This window comes from Calonectris borealis, chromosome 3 (assembly GCF_964195595.1).
Source record: "Calonectris borealis chromosome 3, bCalBor7.hap1.2, whole genome shotgun sequence".
Taxonomy (NCBI): domain Eukaryota; kingdom Metazoa; phylum Chordata; class Aves; order Procellariiformes; family Procellariidae; genus Calonectris; species Calonectris borealis.
The window spans coordinates 76,752,996-76,772,723 of NC_134314.1; the positions used below are offsets into that span (position 1 = coordinate 76,752,996).

Genomic DNA, 19,728 nt, shown 5'->3' on the forward strand with positions numbered 1-19,728 from the left:
CTTTATAGTGTTTACTAATGGAAATAGTCTATTCATAGTTCTGAATCAAATGCATTCTCTACGGAAAACTATTGCTGACTTTACTAGGGGATAAACACTTTATATAGGTCATATGAAATACTGTTTTCTAGAAAATTATATCCTTGCCATGGACTTTTATAGAATGGTTTATAAAAAAACATAGAAAGAACACAATGATAGGTTAGTTAATATGGGTTTTAAGGGACTACCTCTAGACCCTTATTGCATTTCTAGCAATTGTTCTGGTTTCATCTTCCTTAAATTACATTGTTCTTTACATAAGTCTTCATTCAAAAGTAATGTCTTTTGCAGATGAGTAAAACAAGTGTCCCTACCTCAGTCTGAGCTGCCTCTGCCAGCTAAACAGGTTAATACGTACCAAGTTCAATGCCTTCTTTTTAACCTCTAAAATGAAGATATCTGTCTTGACATGCGTCAAAATCTTTGACCCATCAATGTTGCATTAAATTGTGTGTCCTTGCAGGTAAGGGGAAAAGTTAATAATGTAAAATGGGTCTCTCTTATGCTGTTCTAAAGCTATGCTGTCTTGGTGCAACTCCAGGCGCTGAAAGATCTCTCAGCGGTAAGCCATTCTGACTGGCATTATAAGCAAGACTGATAAAACAGCCTTGATTTTTAGATACAGAGCTGCATTCACATGTAATGAATAAAGGATATCAGGAGGACATGACACTAGAACATTTGTCTGCCACAAATCCCAGCTTTTGCAATTTCATTTTGAAGTCTTTCAAGCTTTATTGTCACTTTTCTAAGAAGCACTGAAAATCATACTTCATTGTGATGCTAAAGAAACTGCATTTTTATGAAAAGAAGCATTGTGCAAGTCCAAAAGGGTTGATCCTGTGATTCAGAGTCAGGGAAATTTGGAGTGGAGGAATGGAGCGAGTGTTCTAACTTCCAGAGATATCAAACCTAATCACTTGTTTGCTTTCTTGTCACTTCTCTCCACTATTTTGTCAATGATTTAAAATGTTTTATTTTACTTGAACTAACATGGATTTGTTAATTCACTTGCGCTTGTTAGCAAACAGCTTAACAATGGAGGCACTTTTGCAAGGTATGTTATATGAGAGACTGCATTATTGTAATAGAGCATCATTAAAATACAACAACAATTTGCACTGCATTAGTGGTCAAAAGTTTCAGCTGTGTGGAACACTGCTCAAACACATAGAGAGGTACTCTCTGTCTGGATACTTAATATCTCAAAGACTTATTATCCCTTAACAATTAAGGTTATGGCCAGGTTTAACTGTATTTCCTACTGTGTCTCCTATTCTCTTTTTCCTTCATGACTTTATTTCCTTATGAACACATCTGGCTGAAATAATTTGTCTGAAACGGTTTTGTATACACTTGCTTTATCACTGCCTTATCACACAATGCCTCAGCTTGCTTTCCTCACTCCAGTCTCCCTCACTTTTCCCATGCAAGTGCAATTTTAAACCATAAATATTGAAAAGGGGGAAATACTGAAGAAAGAAAAAAAAACCCAGGGCATATATTTTGCAAAGACATTCCGGCTGCCTCACAATGTAGTTTATGTGGCGTTGCCGTTTATTGTAATAATAAAATTCATAAACTCATGCTGTATTATTTAAAGATGTGAAATGCATTTTCTCATTATAGAGGCCACTTTTTATACTTACCTTTAAAATAAAAAATCCTTAGGACCAATGTTACCAATGTTTTCCCCATAGGCTTGCTATACTGGAAACATGCATGAGTGTGTATCTGGGCCTTTCACTAACAATTGTATATCCTGCAAGTAAGTCCATGAGTGAGCCTGCCACATCCTTGTAATGAAACAAAGCCTGATTTTTTTTGGTGAGAGAGGATACTCTTTTCACATCTTATTAGATAATGAATGAGATGTAAAATCAGTTCTGTGGCAAAAGAACGCCCTGGAGGCTGATCGGTTTGTCAGAATAAATAGACATCTCCCAACAGAAATGTATTAAGCACTCCCTTTTTATGGCAAAGCATGCATCATAAAGAAAAAGCGTGTCACTTACATCAAAGAGCAGTTTGTGATAGTTTTATTCATTTTTTACATTCAGACATGAAAAATATAATAAAGTTTCAGTAATAAAATACAGCAACTGCAAAAATGCTGTCAGTTAACTTGCATTTTGTGGCTTCATTAACATTAATACAGTTATTTTGCCCTTGGAAAGAAAAGGATTTAAGTTGTTCAGTCAGGATTTAACACTTTTGCATAAATTTAGTATTCGTAAGTGTTTAAAATTACTATAAGTAGTGTAATTACTAATAATAGTCACACTTTCTTCCCTTTCATTTGCCAGAAAAAGACAGGCAGATTACTGTGTTAATATAAACAGCATATAAACTTCCTATGTCTTTGTGTATTTAGCACTTACTGTTGTTACCTTTGAAAGACTCTTTGGTTGGAAAACAACCAACACAAGGAATAAATCCCAAAGGTCCCAAACCTACCTTCTAGGTTTATGCATTAAAAAGAGAATTAGCAGGGAAATCCCTAAAGCACTTAAGGGATTTAGGCACTGGAAATTAATATAACCTCTGTGTGTGCTATTCCAGGCTTTTGAGTATCTGTAAAAATGTATGAGATAGGCCTAAGCAGAAATCCTCAATCCAAGTGACCTCAGAATAGGCAGTATTAAAAACTTAAACAGGGATCCAGATCCTGTTTTTAAAATCCTCCTATCTTTATGATCATTCAAACAAAAGGTAAAATCAGACCAAACTCCGCTCAGCTCAATGGAATTCGAACCCCACAGATGACATCTGCAGTGCCAAGAGTGACACTGAATAAAAGCTAAGATGGTGAAACCAAGCTGTAGTCTCAGTTATTCCTCTCTGGCCCATTTATAGTGTTTTAAGTGTTTTAAGTTTGGAAGTGGGAGCAGAATGTAGCTCTTTTTTTGGATTAAAGGAAAATGAGTTTTTCATTTACATTCTATGCTTGTTGGTTTTTCAGAAACAAGATTTTGCTGTTTCCTTCTTTACAACATTTCCAAGATCTGCTTTCCCTTGGATTAAGCACCACAGCTCTCATTCTCTCTCTTGCCTACTGCAAATGCCTTTTCTTTGGTCTCTGATAATATCTCCCTATAGTGCTTATAAAATATTACTTTTAAAATTATCTTTCTTCCAACTTCAATACAATACTCCCATTCTTGAATCCCTACACAAAGCTTCAAGTTTGAGCACCCTACTGTTATTTTAAAGTTACTCCTCAACCCAGATATTCACTTTCTTTTTCACCCTTACCTCCTCCCACGTGTCTACACAGCAGAATGAAGGCAAGGTTGCAGTGAGGTAGTCATAGCCAAAGTTTATGGCTATGACCATGACCGTAGGTGCACTGCTAGGGACTTACGTGTGAGCTAACAACTCAAGCACGTACCCAGATTTCTTACCAGGCTTCTGCAATCCATGTTGAAATCTGGACTGCTGTGTCTTCACTCCTACAGTTATCCTGTTAGCTGGGCTGAAGACAGACTATGTATGATACATGGTTTGGCCAAAGTTTATCTTCCAAAACAGACATTCACATCCAGATAAAAGACATCAGTTGAGGAAAGATGCACTCATACCTCTGGTACAGTGTTTTAATGGCCCTTCAAAATCACTGTTAAAAATTGTATCTAATGTCTACTTTGACCCTTTCTGGTTTCAGCTTCCAGCCACTGCTTTCTGCTTCGCATTTCTCTGCTAAAATAAAAAGTCTTTCAGTATCCCGTATTTTCTTCCTGTGAAGATACTTTGTACTGTAATCAAGATACCTCTGAATCTTCTTTAACCTAAACAGAGAAACACTTAAGTTTCTCACTGGTTAAGCCATTCCTCCTCCCTCTCTCCCCCAGCCACAAGTCATATTCATGGCACTTTTCTGGGGACTGTCTTGTTTTTATCATTAATTATATTTGACTGATCTTTGTATCATTGCTGTGCTGTATCAGCAGAGTCTTTATATTTACTTCTGGGTCACTGTCGAGTATTGAGTGGTGACGGGTTTGCTGGCAGTCCCTGTTGAATGCTGCTAGCAATACCCTGCTACACATAGATTCTTCACAGAAAACACTACTTTCTATGATCTGCCAGTTCTTAATCCACACAACCACCGCCCAGGGAGGGATCCATACTGTGTCATCTGATAGCGATGAGACAATGCTGCTGCACACACCCTAACCATGTCATTTGGAACCCAGCCCCCTAAAGCCTTTTATTGATGTATTATGGTGATGATTTCCTTATCAGAATATTCTATAGCTTGAAGTCTTACCAAAAAAAAAAAAAAATGAAATCGGTTTTGTGCAATTACTTTTTCTTATCAAACTTGTAATCTCATCATAGAATGAAATCAGTTTCTCCTGATGTGACCTGTTGTCATTGAGAATACATTGACTAGCAAACTTAACAAAATTGTTTTGTCTTCTCTGTTCTTCTACCTTTTCTTCTTTGATCTCCCCTCATTTAGTGCTGTCTGTCTGGACCCATCAGTACAGATGGGAATCATGAAAATTAAAGCTACTGAATAAAGGCAGGATCAACATCTCCATCAGTACTGGAGCTTTCTGCCAGTAGTGCAAAACTAATATGCAGGAGATGCAAAGGTTCCTCAAAACCATGACTATATGAACAGAGGAAAATCACAGATCTTCTCACCTTTCATTCAAAATGGAGGGCTCACAAATTTTATCTTGCCTTCTCAGGCAAACAAGTACTTCAAGAAATCAACCTTCAACACCTCTACTCACTCTTTCCTCTAAAATCAAGTCCAAAGCCAAACCAAAAGAGTACTACATTATAATCATAATTCATGCTAAGGTGAAATAAACTACAGTTAACAGCTGTTAATTTTATTATTTAATGAGCTGCCAGAAAATGCACATTATGCGCTGTTGTAATGTGAGAAGGCTATAGTATATTCTAAAGAGAATACAAGGGAAATCAAGTATAATCTAAGATATATATGGAACTAGATAGACTTATTTGTATGTCTTCAAAACCAGTTTGGTTATATATTACATATCAGAGCAAAATAATGTAGCATTCTAAGATACTTGCATGGCTTTGATCACCAGAGCATCGGAGCATCTTGGAATTATAAGTGAACCTCTCTCACTGTACTCCCATGAAGCGGCAAAGTACTACTATTCCTGTTTTAGTGACTGGAGCCTAATTCATAGAAATCCTTGGCCACAGATCCCTAACATTTGAAGATCTTAATTAAGTTGATGTGGAAACCCAAATGCCATTGAGGTTCCACACCAAAGAGACTTGTCCAAGATCACATAGCAGCACTGTAAGGGAGAAGATTTCCAATTTTTAAACATTGGACTCCCCGCTAATCATCTCAGATCATTCCTCAAAAGAACCACACCCTGGTTTCATAAAGTCAAAACTCAGCCTAATAAAGGTAATTGGTAAAGTATTTCCGTGCTTTTTTTTTTTTGGTAAATGAAAATATGATTGGGGAGTGCAAATAAGTAGTCACCAATCACACAGAAGCTCCTATGAGTTCCAACCAGCAAAGGTTTATATTGTATACAGCAAATGTATAGTTGTTTGGTTTTTTTATCAGACTAGCAGGTATTTTTTTTTACCTGTACGTTGTTTTATTAAATAGCAACATAAATAAAAGGCTAAGAATTCCTTCTCTTCACTTGACAACATGATCACTTAGTCAAAAAAACCCCTTGAAAATGTAAAATATTATAAGGCACCAAGTTTCAATCTAAATGAGCTTTTGTAGTCAAACTATAGGCTGCTGACTGGAGCAAGGATTTATAGTGAAAATATGAGCATGCCTTCAGTGAAATCAAAGCTAGCAGAGAGTGACATTATGGCACTGCCCATAATACCCAAAGTCATCCCTCTCTAGTGTTTCTGTTTAGAAAAATGTAGCTTCCAATTGAACTTTCCAAAGTATAAATTATAATGTTATAGTGAGTGATACATACCTACAGATTTTTTTTTTTTTTTTTTAAGAAAAGCCCCCAGATCCCAAATTTCACTGGAAAAGGTTTTACCGTATAGTCTATCTTTCGAGTAAGAGAGCAGTCTGATTCTTGGCTAGAGTTCAAATCTCCATAAACACAGACTAAGCATTTTTTACTTTGAAAGTATCTTTGTTACTTATTTCCATCCAAAGTCGATTAAACACAGCCCTCCCCCTCCCCTCAAATGTCACAGTCTTTGTCATGCTACCGCTGTGAACCGCACATTTTGGGTATTGGACTGACTTTGCCTCTGGCATTTTGTTATATCCAGCACCAAGTGTGAGACCGTCAGCCACGTGCCCTGTCTTTTGGTATTTCTTGTGCTTACAGCAAGAACCTTTAAAGCAGAATATTTACCATCTGCAGTAGCTATGTTTACTTAGGATTTGTGGCTTTGCCAATTGTCAGTTATAGAAAAACCTGCAAATACTGCAATGAAGATAAATGGCACAGTAGAAAAAGTATCCCTTTTTAATGACACCGGTTTTATCAGATATAATGCAATTGCAAAGCATGGTAGTACTTGCAGAGCAATTTTGGTCTTTTTCCTTATAATAAAGTACACACATTTACTATGCATATTTCATCTAAAATCAAACTTTTGTGAAGAGCATGGCAATCTGTCAAAATATGGTGTCAAAAATATAGCTGCAGTGTCTGTGCAGCTTTTGCAATCTAAGGCCAATTTGCCATCGATACTATAAAAGGCAATTTTCTATAAACATTAAAAGCTTTAAGTGTAGGACTGCATCAAAACGTCTTAGAGATTTCAATGTTTTTCTTTTGAATCTGAAAGTGAAAGTCTCCCTCCTGAATTCTACAAAACAACCCCCGGGCTCATTCCCTAAGATCTAGATGACAGCATGTACATCCCAAGGCTCTTCATGAGTGCTGATGAGTCTGCGTCTGCTGACAATCAGACTGCCCTGGAGCTTGCCTTGCATCAGGTGGCATTAACCTGAAAGCTGGATTGGTGAAATGGACAGCAGAAGCTCAGAGAACCTGTCCTAGACCTCCCCAAATATCCTGTTTGCTGATTTATGTGGATGGGCAATCTTACTTCTTCTTTCCACCCCCTTCTGAATTGCCTTGTGGTCCAAGTGCTGCAAGGGATAGAACAGAAGAAAGAAGCTGGTGCTTCTCTCAGAGGAAATGACTTCAGGTCCCTGTGGGAGAAGGGATAATGCTCTTTCCAGATTCCTCTACCCCATACATACACATTAAGTATGGCACAATCTTGTTCTTAGCATGTTGGCTGGTAGGTGAGACTTGCTAGCTCATTCCAGACAATAAGAATGAAAAGTCTACAAAGCAGAGTTAGTAATAAGATTATGTGGTGTATTGAAAGTATGAAAACCTGTTATTTGTTGTGCTATTATGTGTGCATAATAGAGTCAGGTCTTGTTATCACTGATGGATCCCATCTGACAGATGACTACCCATGCAAACATGTGTTCAAACACTGCAAAATTTTCAAAGTGGACCATAGTTTTGGTTATCTGAACAGGCGTATCTGGCCCTGGCAGAGTTGTACATCTTTTACTGGGAGCAGAACAATCCTGTGCCCTGGAACACTGGGATGAGATGCCCAGATTGATGCCAAGCAAGCTACCTCTGGAAAAGGAAGCCAAACAAGCTTAAGCAAAGTAGGCAGCTGCCTACAGCAGCAGGCTGCTAAACACAGCAAGACATTCATGGCCTGTGACTTACTGCACCTGTGCCAGAGCTGCGGACAGCAAGCAGAGCGAGCAAGACTTCTAGCTTGTCATGCCACAGGGACTATGACAAGTCCTCAGATGCTGAACATCACTACTTTGAAGAGCTCTTCCTAACCCCAGAAATAGCTGCTGCCACGGACTCTGACCCCTCCTTCAGGACCAGCTGTCACAGCCAGGCATCTTCCTCCACTCTTAATTCCTGCGTACTCGCTTCTCCTCTCTGCCTTCTCATTTCTACACAGCAGTAGTCTAGCCCCTTTCCTTCTTCTTCAGGTGGCAAAACTGAGTTTTGCTTGCAGCTTACACTGCTGAGAAGCTTTAAGGTAGCCCTGCTGGAAGTCTTACAGCCACGTAGCTAATGCAGCTATAGCACATTTGGGGCCTGGACTACGGTCGCTGCATGTTGCTGTATAATGCTGGGTAGATGTTTCAGCACTGCTTGGAGCTAGCTTAGGGATGCAGAACTACAGAGATGCCTCACTTCACTGTGTAGTACAGACATGACCAAAAAATTTAATTCAGTATTAGGTTCTTGCTGGCACCACTGGATAGAAAAACCAATTGTCTATCGGCTTAATTCTGTTCCCATTTAAGTAACTTTAGTAAGTGGTACAGACACCTAGCCACATCTATCTAGTGTATAATTTTGAGCAATTTTATGCCTGGATGACTAACAAAATGCAGAGTGGATGCAGGTAAACTTAAGATTTCTACAAACGATTTCCATAATAATCTATGTGATATTAATATGAAGAAACATTGAAAAAAAAAATCAATATTATTGCCACTTTGTCATTTAATGGACTATATTAGAAACCAAATGCAAGGGATAAGGGGATTAGTCATTTATTAATATAAGGAACATTTTTAAAGCAGCCAAAGATGTAAAATGTATCTAAACTGTGATTTTTAAAAAAAACTTTTTGTAATCTAGTGGATATTATTCTCTACTTTTAATATCTCACAAAAGATTGTAGCATTCCACTTACTACTGATAAAAAGAAAGAAAGAAAGAAAGAAAAAGAGAACTAAACCTCTAAATACATAATATATATAGGCATATATTAAAACATGCACTGTGCATCTCTCCCACTTACAGTAGTAGAAATCCACTGTAACTCCAGTAGAACAATACAGTATTTACCCTAGAGCAGATAAAGTCAGAGCATGAGTTACGTTCTAAAGAAAAAAAAGCTAGCATGTATGTTGTCAACACTAAAATGGATACAAAGAAGAATAAGAAATAAAATTTTGGACGGAAGGAAGCATTATTTTTAAGGAACTAGGATGCAAAGAGGGAAAATTATAGTTATCTTGAGATGCCTTTAGAAAGTGTGAGACAAAGCATTTTATAACAAGTATAACAGTGTATCTTTTGAAAATATTCTTCCTGCAGAAAATGCATCGCTTTACATGTATGATGTCAAAAGCTGATTTTTTGCAACAGTGGCTGGAAGCTACATTAAAATATCACTTCTCGCAAGTTTGTAAAAGAGGTTTTGTTGCTGAATGCATATATCAGTTCACAAGGAATGTCATGAGGAATGAATTTTACTGCCTGTGGCTTTAGCTCCTGCTCTAGCAGCTTTGGAGTTCAATTAATACGCTCTTAAACAGTATGACAAACCTATTTCCATATGATAATACTGCTGCTATGCATGCATGCCCTGGGCATTTGAGCATCTAGCTGCACATTTATATGTGCAAACAGACCTGGAAATCTGATGGATTCATTAACGTGGTTCTTGAAATGAGCTACTGAACACTCAGGCTGGGAAGCTGATGAGAGTTAAGCAATTACCCAGTGCCTAATTCACGCTGAATTGAGAAATCAGGCCACTCACTTCCCTGAATGTTTCTTTAAATATCCCACAACCAAGGCACCTCACATACGAACTTTTATTCCGTGGCATTCGGACCGTGTTCCTGTAACCATGAGCAAGAAGCACATATTTTGTTCATCTCCTGGTTGCTGGAATTCATCTACATTAAAAAAAGCCCACCCAGCAGTATTAAAAACTTTCCAGAAGATGGCAGCAGTGACACAGGAATCAACACAGGCAGGCTTTGCTAAGCTTTTGCAATTGAAAAAGATTCTAAAAAAAAATCATAGTCAACAGCTAAAATCCAGTCCAGGGTTACTAACAGCTGATACATGCAAAACCAGTCCTGACAAGACAGTCTCATAAAGAAGAAATGGTATTCAGATGCACTGAAACACATAAAAAGGAGCAAGGGGTGCTCCTTGTTTTAAGGGCATGGCATCTTACTTCTCTTGAATCTGGTAACAGCTGAAGCGCTGTAGAAAGAACATCCTTCTAAATATGACCATCTAGCAAATAAAATAGCATAAATAACATCTCGGATAACTATGGTGATGTTTTAAGCGTTTTATTGGGTTCATGCTATCTCCTATGCGTAGCACTTGCTTTTTATAACTATAAACACACATTTAGTCTATGTGCTATAGTAATAATGAACAGCTTTCTGTAAGTCAGTCTCTTCTAAGGAAATGCCTAGCTACTGCACAAGGGTCTTTCCTTTTAGTGACCAGATTAAGCAAGGCACTAGGATATTTCTCTGAGATAATTTTTTTTTTCTTTTTTTGAGGGGGAGGGAAGGAATGATCTTAAGCCTCTATTCTGCTTCTAGCTTATGTTTGTCTTACGAAGAAGTGAATTCTTTAAAATTAGGAAATAACTAATCTACAATCCTCAAATCCAATTCACGTTCTCTTCAAAGACCAGCACCATTCAGTTCAACAACTGCTTGGTTCAAATTCTGAGTGTGAAGAGTACTTTACTGCAAAAAAAATCCTGCATTAGATGATTCTAATTAGAGGTGTTTCTGAGCCTGAATATTGACACTGAACAACACTGAGAAACTTCGGGTAAATTTCAAAAACAGATGAAAACTTGGTGTTAAGCCTCAGTCTAAAATTAGGTGTAGTCAGACCTCGGAATTCTATCAACTCCAAGCTCTGAAGGATGGATTTAGGATCTGCAATTCCAAGTCACCTGAAAGGGGAATAAACTAAAATAAAAATTGTTTACAAGAGAAGTGAGAAAGAAATTGCAAGAATTTTTGAAAACCTTCATATCTGGTTCCCCATCTTTGCAAAATGTTCTATAAACACTGCTGGAGAAAGCATTGTAATAATAATGAAAATATCATGCTTCATCTTTCAAGGAAGAAAAGCAAGTGCTTCCTGAGAAACACAGGTCTGATAAAAAATCAATGATAGCTGGGCCAGGAGTACCCTGTCACAACCCAGAGCTCCCATTAAGGACCCCTCAATTTCTATACCTTCTTTTCAGTGCAAAGGCTAGTTGTATGGTTTCAACTAATTTTCTTCTGAAACAAGAATGTTTTTTAAAACTTATACAGTTTGTGCTAATTGTGTTCACAGAGTATATACCTAGTCAATAATATGACTTCTTGTCTGACCTTTCAAACTGATCCTTTTCTGGTTTGTTGATCCTAGGCATTTTCTGTAAAGTAATTATACAAACTACCAAAAAAATGATCCCTGAAATGTGAGCTCAGAACATGAGCTGGCTTCCAGGAAATGCAAACAATTTGGCACTTGTCTCCGCACGATTTTGATGAACCACACAATAAACATTTTAGCAAAAGAAACTCCATATTCAGGTTCTGAATACATATACATGTGTATAAAACCAACAAATATTGTCCTATATCAGCATATACTGACAGCTAGCAAGATCCCTGTCTACAAAAAATATGCTCCAAAAATCTTTCATGTTTATCAAAAATAATTTTACAACTCAGCAATTTTCTTACTTTTCTTTGGATTTCTGACAGATGTACAAATCACCCAACATGCACTGTATTTCTCTAGTTGCCTGGGAGCCAACACAGCAGGGCACAAGCAATCTAGAAGTTTTCTGGAGTGCATTGATGACAATTACTTGACACAAGTGACGGAGGAGCCAACAAGGGGACATGGTCTGCTGTACCTCATACTTCCCTCAAGGAATAACTGGTTGCAGATGTGAAGACTGGAGGCAGCCCAGGCTGCAGCAACCATGAATTGATGGAGTTCAGGATCCTGAGAGGAGGGAACAAGGTAAAAAACAGGACCAGAAGCCTGGACTTCAGGAGAACAAACTTGGCCTGTTCAGAAACCTGCTTTGAAGAATCCTATGGGAGCCAGCCCTGGAGAAAACAGGGGTCCAGGACAGTGGTTGATGTTCAAGGATCGCCTCCTTCAAGCTCAACAATGGTCCACACCAACCATCAGGAAATCAATAAAAAGTAGTAGGAGACCTGGATGATGAACAAGGAGCTCCTGACTAAACTCAGACATAAAAATGAAGCACGCAAGAGGTAGGAGCAGGGATCCAGGAGGAACATAGAGACACTATCCAAATGTGCAGGGATGGGCTTAGGAAAGCCAAAACCCGCCTGGAGTTGAATCTGGTAAGGGACACAAAAGGCATCAAGGACTTCTACAAGTACATTAGCAACAAAAGGAAGACCAAGGAAAGTGTGGGCCTGCTGCTGAATGGGGCAGGGCATCTGGTGACAAAGGACCAGAAAAGGCCAAGGTACTCAATGCCTTCTTCACCTCAGTCTTTACTGGCAAGGCTTCCCTTCAAGAATCCCAGGTTCCTGAGACCAAAGGGGAAGTCTGGAGCAAGAAGGACTTGGCCTTGCTGAAGAAGGATCAGGTTAGGGAATATTTAAATAAACTGGACATACACAAGTCTATAGGCCCTGGTGGGATGCACCCATGAGGGCTGAGGGAGCTGGTCAATATCATCACAAGGCCATTCTTGATTATCTTTGAGTGGTCCTGGGAACTAGGGGAGGATCCTGAAGACTGGAAGAAACCCAATGTCACTTTTGTCTTCAAGAAGGGCAAGAAGGAGGATCCAGGGAACTACAGGCCAGTCAGCCTCAGCTTGGTCATTTGGGAAGGTGATGGAGCAACTAATCCTGGAAACCATTTCCAGACATATTAAGGACAAGAAGGTGATTGGGAGTAGTCAGCATACATTTGTGAAGGGGAAATCATGCCTGACTAAACTGATAACCTTCTACAATGAGGTGACTGGCTTGAATGGACGAAGGGAGAGCAGTAGATGTTTATTAGATGATGAACATAGACACAGGTTGTGCAGAGAGGTTGTGGAGTCTCCATCCTTGAATACATTCAAAATCTCACTTGACCTGACCTGAGGAACCTGCTCCAGCTGACCCTGCTTTGAGCAGGGGTTGGCTTGGACTACGTGATCTCCAGACATCCCTCCCAACCCCAGTGATTTGGTGCTTCTGTTTTCCAGTTGCTTAGTGAAAACTGCAAAATGTGACTACCACATTTTTACCAGGTATTAATATGTGCAACATTTTATTTATGTTTTATTTTGGCAATATTATATATTAAGACCTGATTCTGCATGATCCTGAGAATCCTTTGTGTATGTCAACATTAGTGGGTTAATGTGCTGCAAAGGTTCTTCTAAGGTGCAAATATGCCTAGGGTCTATACTTAGGAGTCACTTTCTGCCTGGTTTTACCAAGAGTGAAGTCATGCAACAAGACACCATCAAAGGCATGTTACTTCCAGTGCAGATGCAAGGTCCTCCTCCAGCTGTTTGCTCTCTACATCCATGGGATTTATCAGTAAAGACAAGAAAATCTTGAATGACTGTACAGAAATCTTCTTTACACACATAGGTATAGATGTACAGTGCATTCCTAGGACCCACAATTAGCATAAATTTCACTGCTAGTAAACATATGATATGGAACTACAATCTGATGGCGCAACAGATTACATGAAACCAAAGCCCAGACGTTCACCCTTTCCTCAGCACAGTCAGCAAAGCAGATGCAACCCTTAAATCCCAAGGAAACATATATCTGCACATGCATAGGTATAGAAGGACCACTCCAAGTTGAAACTTCTGCACAAGATGGTAGTAGACAGACCTCTGTATAAACACAGTTTATGCTTGACTAAAACACATCCATGAATCAGTCTTGGTTCAAAAGATCCACTCCAAGAAGACAAACCAAACACAGTGCATCTGCGTACCAGTGCTGGCAGTAGCAAATGCTGCTTGACATCTCAGAAAAGCATGATCCAGTCCCTCCAAGTACCACTAGCACTAGGAGATCTCCGCACCTACCGACATGTCTTCTTTTCAGAAGAACTCTGAACTGGCACATCCTTTTTAAAGTTTCTGGAATTAATGACTGCAGTGCAAAAGATCTACTTCTTTAGAATAAGCGTGCATGGCTGATGAATGCCTCATTTATGCACTGCTTCTAAGAAACCAATGTGGCAGGGCTTATTGTTTGTTTTTAATAAGGGAGTTCAAGAATTCATAGAATCATAGAATCATAGAATGGTTTAGGTTGGAAGGGACCTTAAAGATCATCTAGCAAAAGATCATTTTATGTGATAATTAGGTTGTGTTCTGATCATCTGATTATATGTGAAATTTCTTGCTATCATGGCCAGATCCTGGGCTTATGGAAACGGGCATGACTCCATTTTCTCCAGTGGAGCTACATTGATTTACAGCTGCTCCGGATCAGGGCCTACCCGCCTGTTTCTGACATCTAGAATATGAATTCATACGGCTGTATGGCATCAAGAGTCACTAGACAAGCACAGCACACACCTAAATATTTGTCATTTGAGACATTCTGCTGCAGTAATGCACCTCCTCCTGGGCCTCACCCCTCTCATTACTTTTCCTATGCATTCCATCTAAATTCATTTTTTCTTTCCAGTTCTCTGACTACATTTACATCTTGACTCTTTTCATTGCATTCCTGAAACAAAATTCAAGCTCCTCTCTATCTTTTTTTTTTTTTAAATTCTTTTTTTCATACCTTTAAAATCCTATTGTCTTAAAAAAAGTGATTGAAATTTCTCTTGTCTTTTGCTCTCTCTCTCCCAATACCTTCACTTTCCTTTTTTTCATATCTGGAAGCATTACTCTTCTCACATTGCCCCTGAACATAGGAAGAGCCTCATAATCGTTGTTAGAACTTAATAAAAACAATAATACACTTATAACAATGCTAAAAATATCACTATACCAACACCGGTAAGAACAATACTACTGTCTAACACAAAGTGTATCATCTCTTCCTCTCATCCCCTTCCCTGCTTTCAAAAGGCTCAGAAGCAGCCACACCTGGAAGCCTTCCAGCTATGAAGCCACATGACTTTGGAGTGCTCTTGGGGCAGGAACAAAAAGGTATGTGTTTGGAGACATTCACCTTTTCTACCTCCTGAGGTATCCTTAAGGCATTCTATGCAAATGGTCAATGGTAAGCAGGGTAGCATGAGCTAAATTCTGTATTCAGGACCTGCATAAAAAGCACATAATTGATCAAGGGGGAGGGAGGGGGGAAGAAACTTTGCTTTTTTCTCTATATTATTCAGATAAAACCAAGCCCGAGGAAATTAGTAGTGTGTGTCTAATCCCGACTACTTGAGCATACATGCCTGTAGTTCTATTCTGTTGTTAATCATGATATTTTGGCCTTTTTTTTTGGTTCTGTTTTTGTATAAATCGCAGAAGAAAGAAACATACCAATTGGTCACTGATGAATAGCAATGTACCATTTACCTTGAAATAATTATAATCTGGTGGAAAATGTTATATTTTTTCTCTTTTCCCTTCACAATTCAACTTCCTTTGCTACTGGGAATTTAATGCAAAGAAAAAAAGAAAATAGCCACTCTTAGTGTATGACCCCACTGTATTTTTGTTCTTTTGCTTCAAAGGCAACCTGCCAGCTCACACAGAAAACAAAGAAAGGTTACTTTTGCAAACTGTATTAAAAGCACTCAACGATAATGGCCCCAAACCACTACAGCTCCTAGTTGTCTTATTGCAGTATTTGGGGGCTATTACTGTAGCTTTTTATTAAATAAGGATCATTGGCAAACCTTGTTTTGAGTCTTACGTTGTGTTACCTTTATGTAGTATGTTTTCTGCAACTGTGTGCCACAACAGTGCGCCACAAGCTCCTTCTGACTGATTTTTGGATACACAGGAGGTCAGAATTTTTCTATAAGCAGCGAAACAAAAAGAGGCAAAGCATGCCTGCTTGCACTGAAGTGGCAAAAACACATTTATCAAATAGAGATGGACTTTAATTTGCCCCTGTAAGTTGTGATATGTGTTATTTTCCCACTGGAGAATCAAATGTGCATCACTATTCTTAGATGCTATATGAGAAAATTGTAGTTCATGAAAACTGAGTTTCATGTAAACATGAGGTTCATTTAATCCATAAATACTGAAAAAAAGAGGGTAGATTTAGATTAGATATAAGGAAGAAATTCTTCACTTTGAGAGTGGTGAGGCAATGGAACAGGTTGCCCAGAGAAGTTGTGGATGCCCCATCCCTGGAAGTGTTCAAGGCCAGGTTGGATGGGGCTTTGAGCAACCTGGTCTAGTGGAAGGTGTCCCTGCCCATGGCAGGGGGGTTGGAACTAGATGATCTTTAAGGTCCCTTCAACCCAAACCATCCTATGATTCTACGATTCTAAAACCTGGCAGGGATTAATGGGAGAAGGATACAATGTGACTTACAGTTCAAGTTATCTCTATTTTCCATTAACAGAAAGTGTTATGTTTTCAAATTAAAAATGGTCCCAAGCTGCAAAATTCAAGGTTTCTATCAACATGTTGTTTGATCTCATGTTCAAGGAGCAAGTTGGAAATGAATCCCATGCTTAGGGTCAGCTCATTTTATAAAGCCTCTGCTCGTGGATTCAGTGTCCAGTTCCAGGAATTTGGTAAATGCTCATCACTTGTTAAGATAAGATTAGAAATTAGAATTACAACTATTTGCTCTAGTTTGTCCACCATCCTGGATGCTTGAAGTAACTACCTAGCCATCTGCTCAGTACACACACACACAAGCAGAATTACATGACAGCTCCTATTCCTGACGAATCACATACAAGGTTCAAAGGGAAATAACTTTACAAGATGCAAAATCATGATTTTCTCTATTTATAACAATGTATATGCCACCTTAACTAGTAATATGCAATAGATATAAGAAAATAATTGCCCTTAAAGTCAAGGAATATTGTATACATTTGCTATTTTTTGAAAATCCTTCATTTAAAGAAAAGGAGTTTCTCTGATTTTTGACAGATGCCACTGTTGCTATAGGATCCAGTTAGATGTTTTCGTCTTGCATAATGACTGCTAAGGATATATACTCATGGCATTACACAAGGAATTAAAATGTTTTATTCTTAATGAGAGCGATGTCTCATGCCTGAGAGTAGCAGGCTAGACATTAGGTCCCCATTAAGAATAAGCTTAAGTTAAACCATTTGAATAGTCTCACTGAAATGGATCTCAAGTGTAAGCAGATGCTCAAGTAAAATTTTGCATTAGGTCTTTACTCCTTATTTGCTGTGAATAAATAAAGCCAAGCAACTAAAACACATGTGATTACTTACATGAGGCCTTCCCAATATATAGGTTTTTTACACCTGATAATTGACGAGTCAACCTACAGCCAGTCTTTGTAAATCTTGTTTTATCAATGTCTTCTCTACTGAATTTTTTTATTAAACCAGAAAATAATTTGAAATATTGATGGTGGTGTTGGTGTTGCTATTAGGCCATCTCAGCCCACTAGCAGCTCTGCGTTCAAAATCTGTCCCCACTGCTACAGATTTTCAAAGGAAACTAGCGTTAAGCCTATCCCTTTCTTGACTTTGGTCTAAGTGCCTTCCCATTATACACATCCGATATATGATGGATGTGCATCTTAGCACTGAACTGTAGACAATGGGAGAGCTATAAACATATAAAAGTAGCATTTCTGTTAAGACCCTGACAGTAAGCTTGTCCATCAGCCACAGAAACTGTAAGGCTTAACAAGACGTGTGGTACTCTGAGATAACGCATGCCTTGCGGGTGTTGTGAAGTATGAGGCAGAGGCAAATGCTTTTAGTGACCTTACAGTGTTATCTTACAGTAACATACACACCTTGTAATATCCTATGAAATTATAAAATAGCCCCAAACTCACAGAAAATTTTTTTTTTTTTAAATTTAACAGCTAAACAAAAGAAATGAGGTGCATAATAATTAAATGGCCAGTAAAGAGCAAATAGCTTACGAAATGTTTCATTTCTGGACTGCTGAGGAGAATAATAGGCAGGGTCACAAGTGAATGAAATAAAGTGTCACATATATTCCTCATGCTATTCGAGCATAGCAATTTCCCCAAAAGGTTCTTCATTAAAACAAAAATGAAATAATGGAAGAGATAGCTTGGAAAGATTTTTTCTTTTTTCAAGCACCTTAATATTTCTCAAGACACACTCCTATTTATAATTCTGATTGGCATTTGGAATGCCATAGTTACTCTACTGGATTGTACCACAGCCCTGTAGAGACACAAATTTTGCAGCCTGCAATTTAATTCATATAGATATCTGTAACTAAAATAACCTAATGTTTCCAACAATCTGTACATCAAACAAAATTTAGTGGGTTCAAGTTTTCTAGAAAATATGAAATCTTTTTCTAAAGGATTCTTACAAACCAATAGTCATCACTATTCAATTCTTAAACAACTCTAGGTAATTTATCAATTTGCTCTGAAATCTTGCAACTCTGCATGATGTTTAGCAAGTATCAGGGACTACTCAAAATTTACAGTGTTTTGTCTTTTGTATTTGTGAAAAAAGCCTGTTCAGTTATATGGGATTAAATACTAAGGGATATTAAAACAGCAAGTTCCACTTGTCTCTTGCAGGAACCTTTCAAAAATGCTGTTAACAAATTTCTCAACCATAATCTTTGAAAACAGAAAATCCTTCCTAATTTTGTTGGACAATCAATTACAGATAAAATAGATGGGAACCTTTTGTCCAGACCACCACAATGAACAACCAATGCCCGGCCTCTTTGTCCTATCTGTAAATAAATATTGTTTTTGGCTGGCATAGCTGTCCAAATATTGATTGCAACTCAACTTTTGAAAATATCTCACCAGATGACTTGTGTTCATGTCCCCTTGAAGCAGTGGGTTCCATATTAGTGAAGTACTTCACATTCAAGAGAGACTTTCTCTTGCTTTTTCTGTGAGTAACAGTTGTTTAAAATTCATATGGAAGGCTAAAATGCAGCTTTGATCCAAAGGCACATGAATGAGTGAATACCTCAACATTCCAACAGCAAGACTGCACATAGTAAGAATTTCTTAAAATGTTATTTTAGCTGTAAGGGTACATTATAAATCCACCCCTGATATTTATGCAGTTATTTCATATGATATTATTTATTTCATAGTATATTTGCTGAAAAGTAGTATCTTGTCCAAGGGCAAGATCTCTGGAGACAGATAATATCTTTTACTGGACCAGTTGGTACAGCTGGAATACTGAGCAAGGATTTGGGATATATACAGTTTCTTCTTCTTCTTCTTCAGTTTGACCCAAACTCAAAAACTTCTCCCTTTTAGGACTTCCCCAGAATGAAAGAAATTAAGAAAGCTTTTCTATGAGCATTAGCAATGAAGGTGGCAGTTTTTGCGGACATTTGTATAATGAGTTTGAGAGATTATATGGATTTTCTGATGTTTAATCAGGCTTCAGATCATAATGCAGCTCAGGACATTTGAAAGGTCTCTCTTTCTCTCTTTGTCTTCTATCCCACTACTTATTCATGAAATTTGTGGAAATATATGTGGTAACATGCGGTTAAAATTGGCCCCGCAGGTTACCAAGTTACTACAGGGGAGTGAAAGATCAGCAAAGACACAGAAACAGTGCTATTGCATGAGACTTATTTCCGTACAAAATTGGGATAAAAAAATGTGAGCTCATCTCACACTCTCTGACAGGCGAAGTCTGCTGATAAAGAGGGAACAGGAACGGGGAGCAGATACATAGTGATGAACACAGGGTAAGGACTTACAGAGCAGAGAAGAGTCACATGTCCCATTGT

The 19,728-nt window shown here is 38.3% G+C and overlaps 1 protein-coding gene across 1 annotated transcript in view; it reads right to left on the bottom strand.

Annotated features, from left to right (window-relative positions):
* Positions 1–19,728, bottom strand: part of PRKN (parkin RBR E3 ubiquitin protein ligase) — an 808,128-nt gene that overhangs the window by 19,668 nt on the left and 768,732 nt on the right. The window lies entirely within an intron of this gene.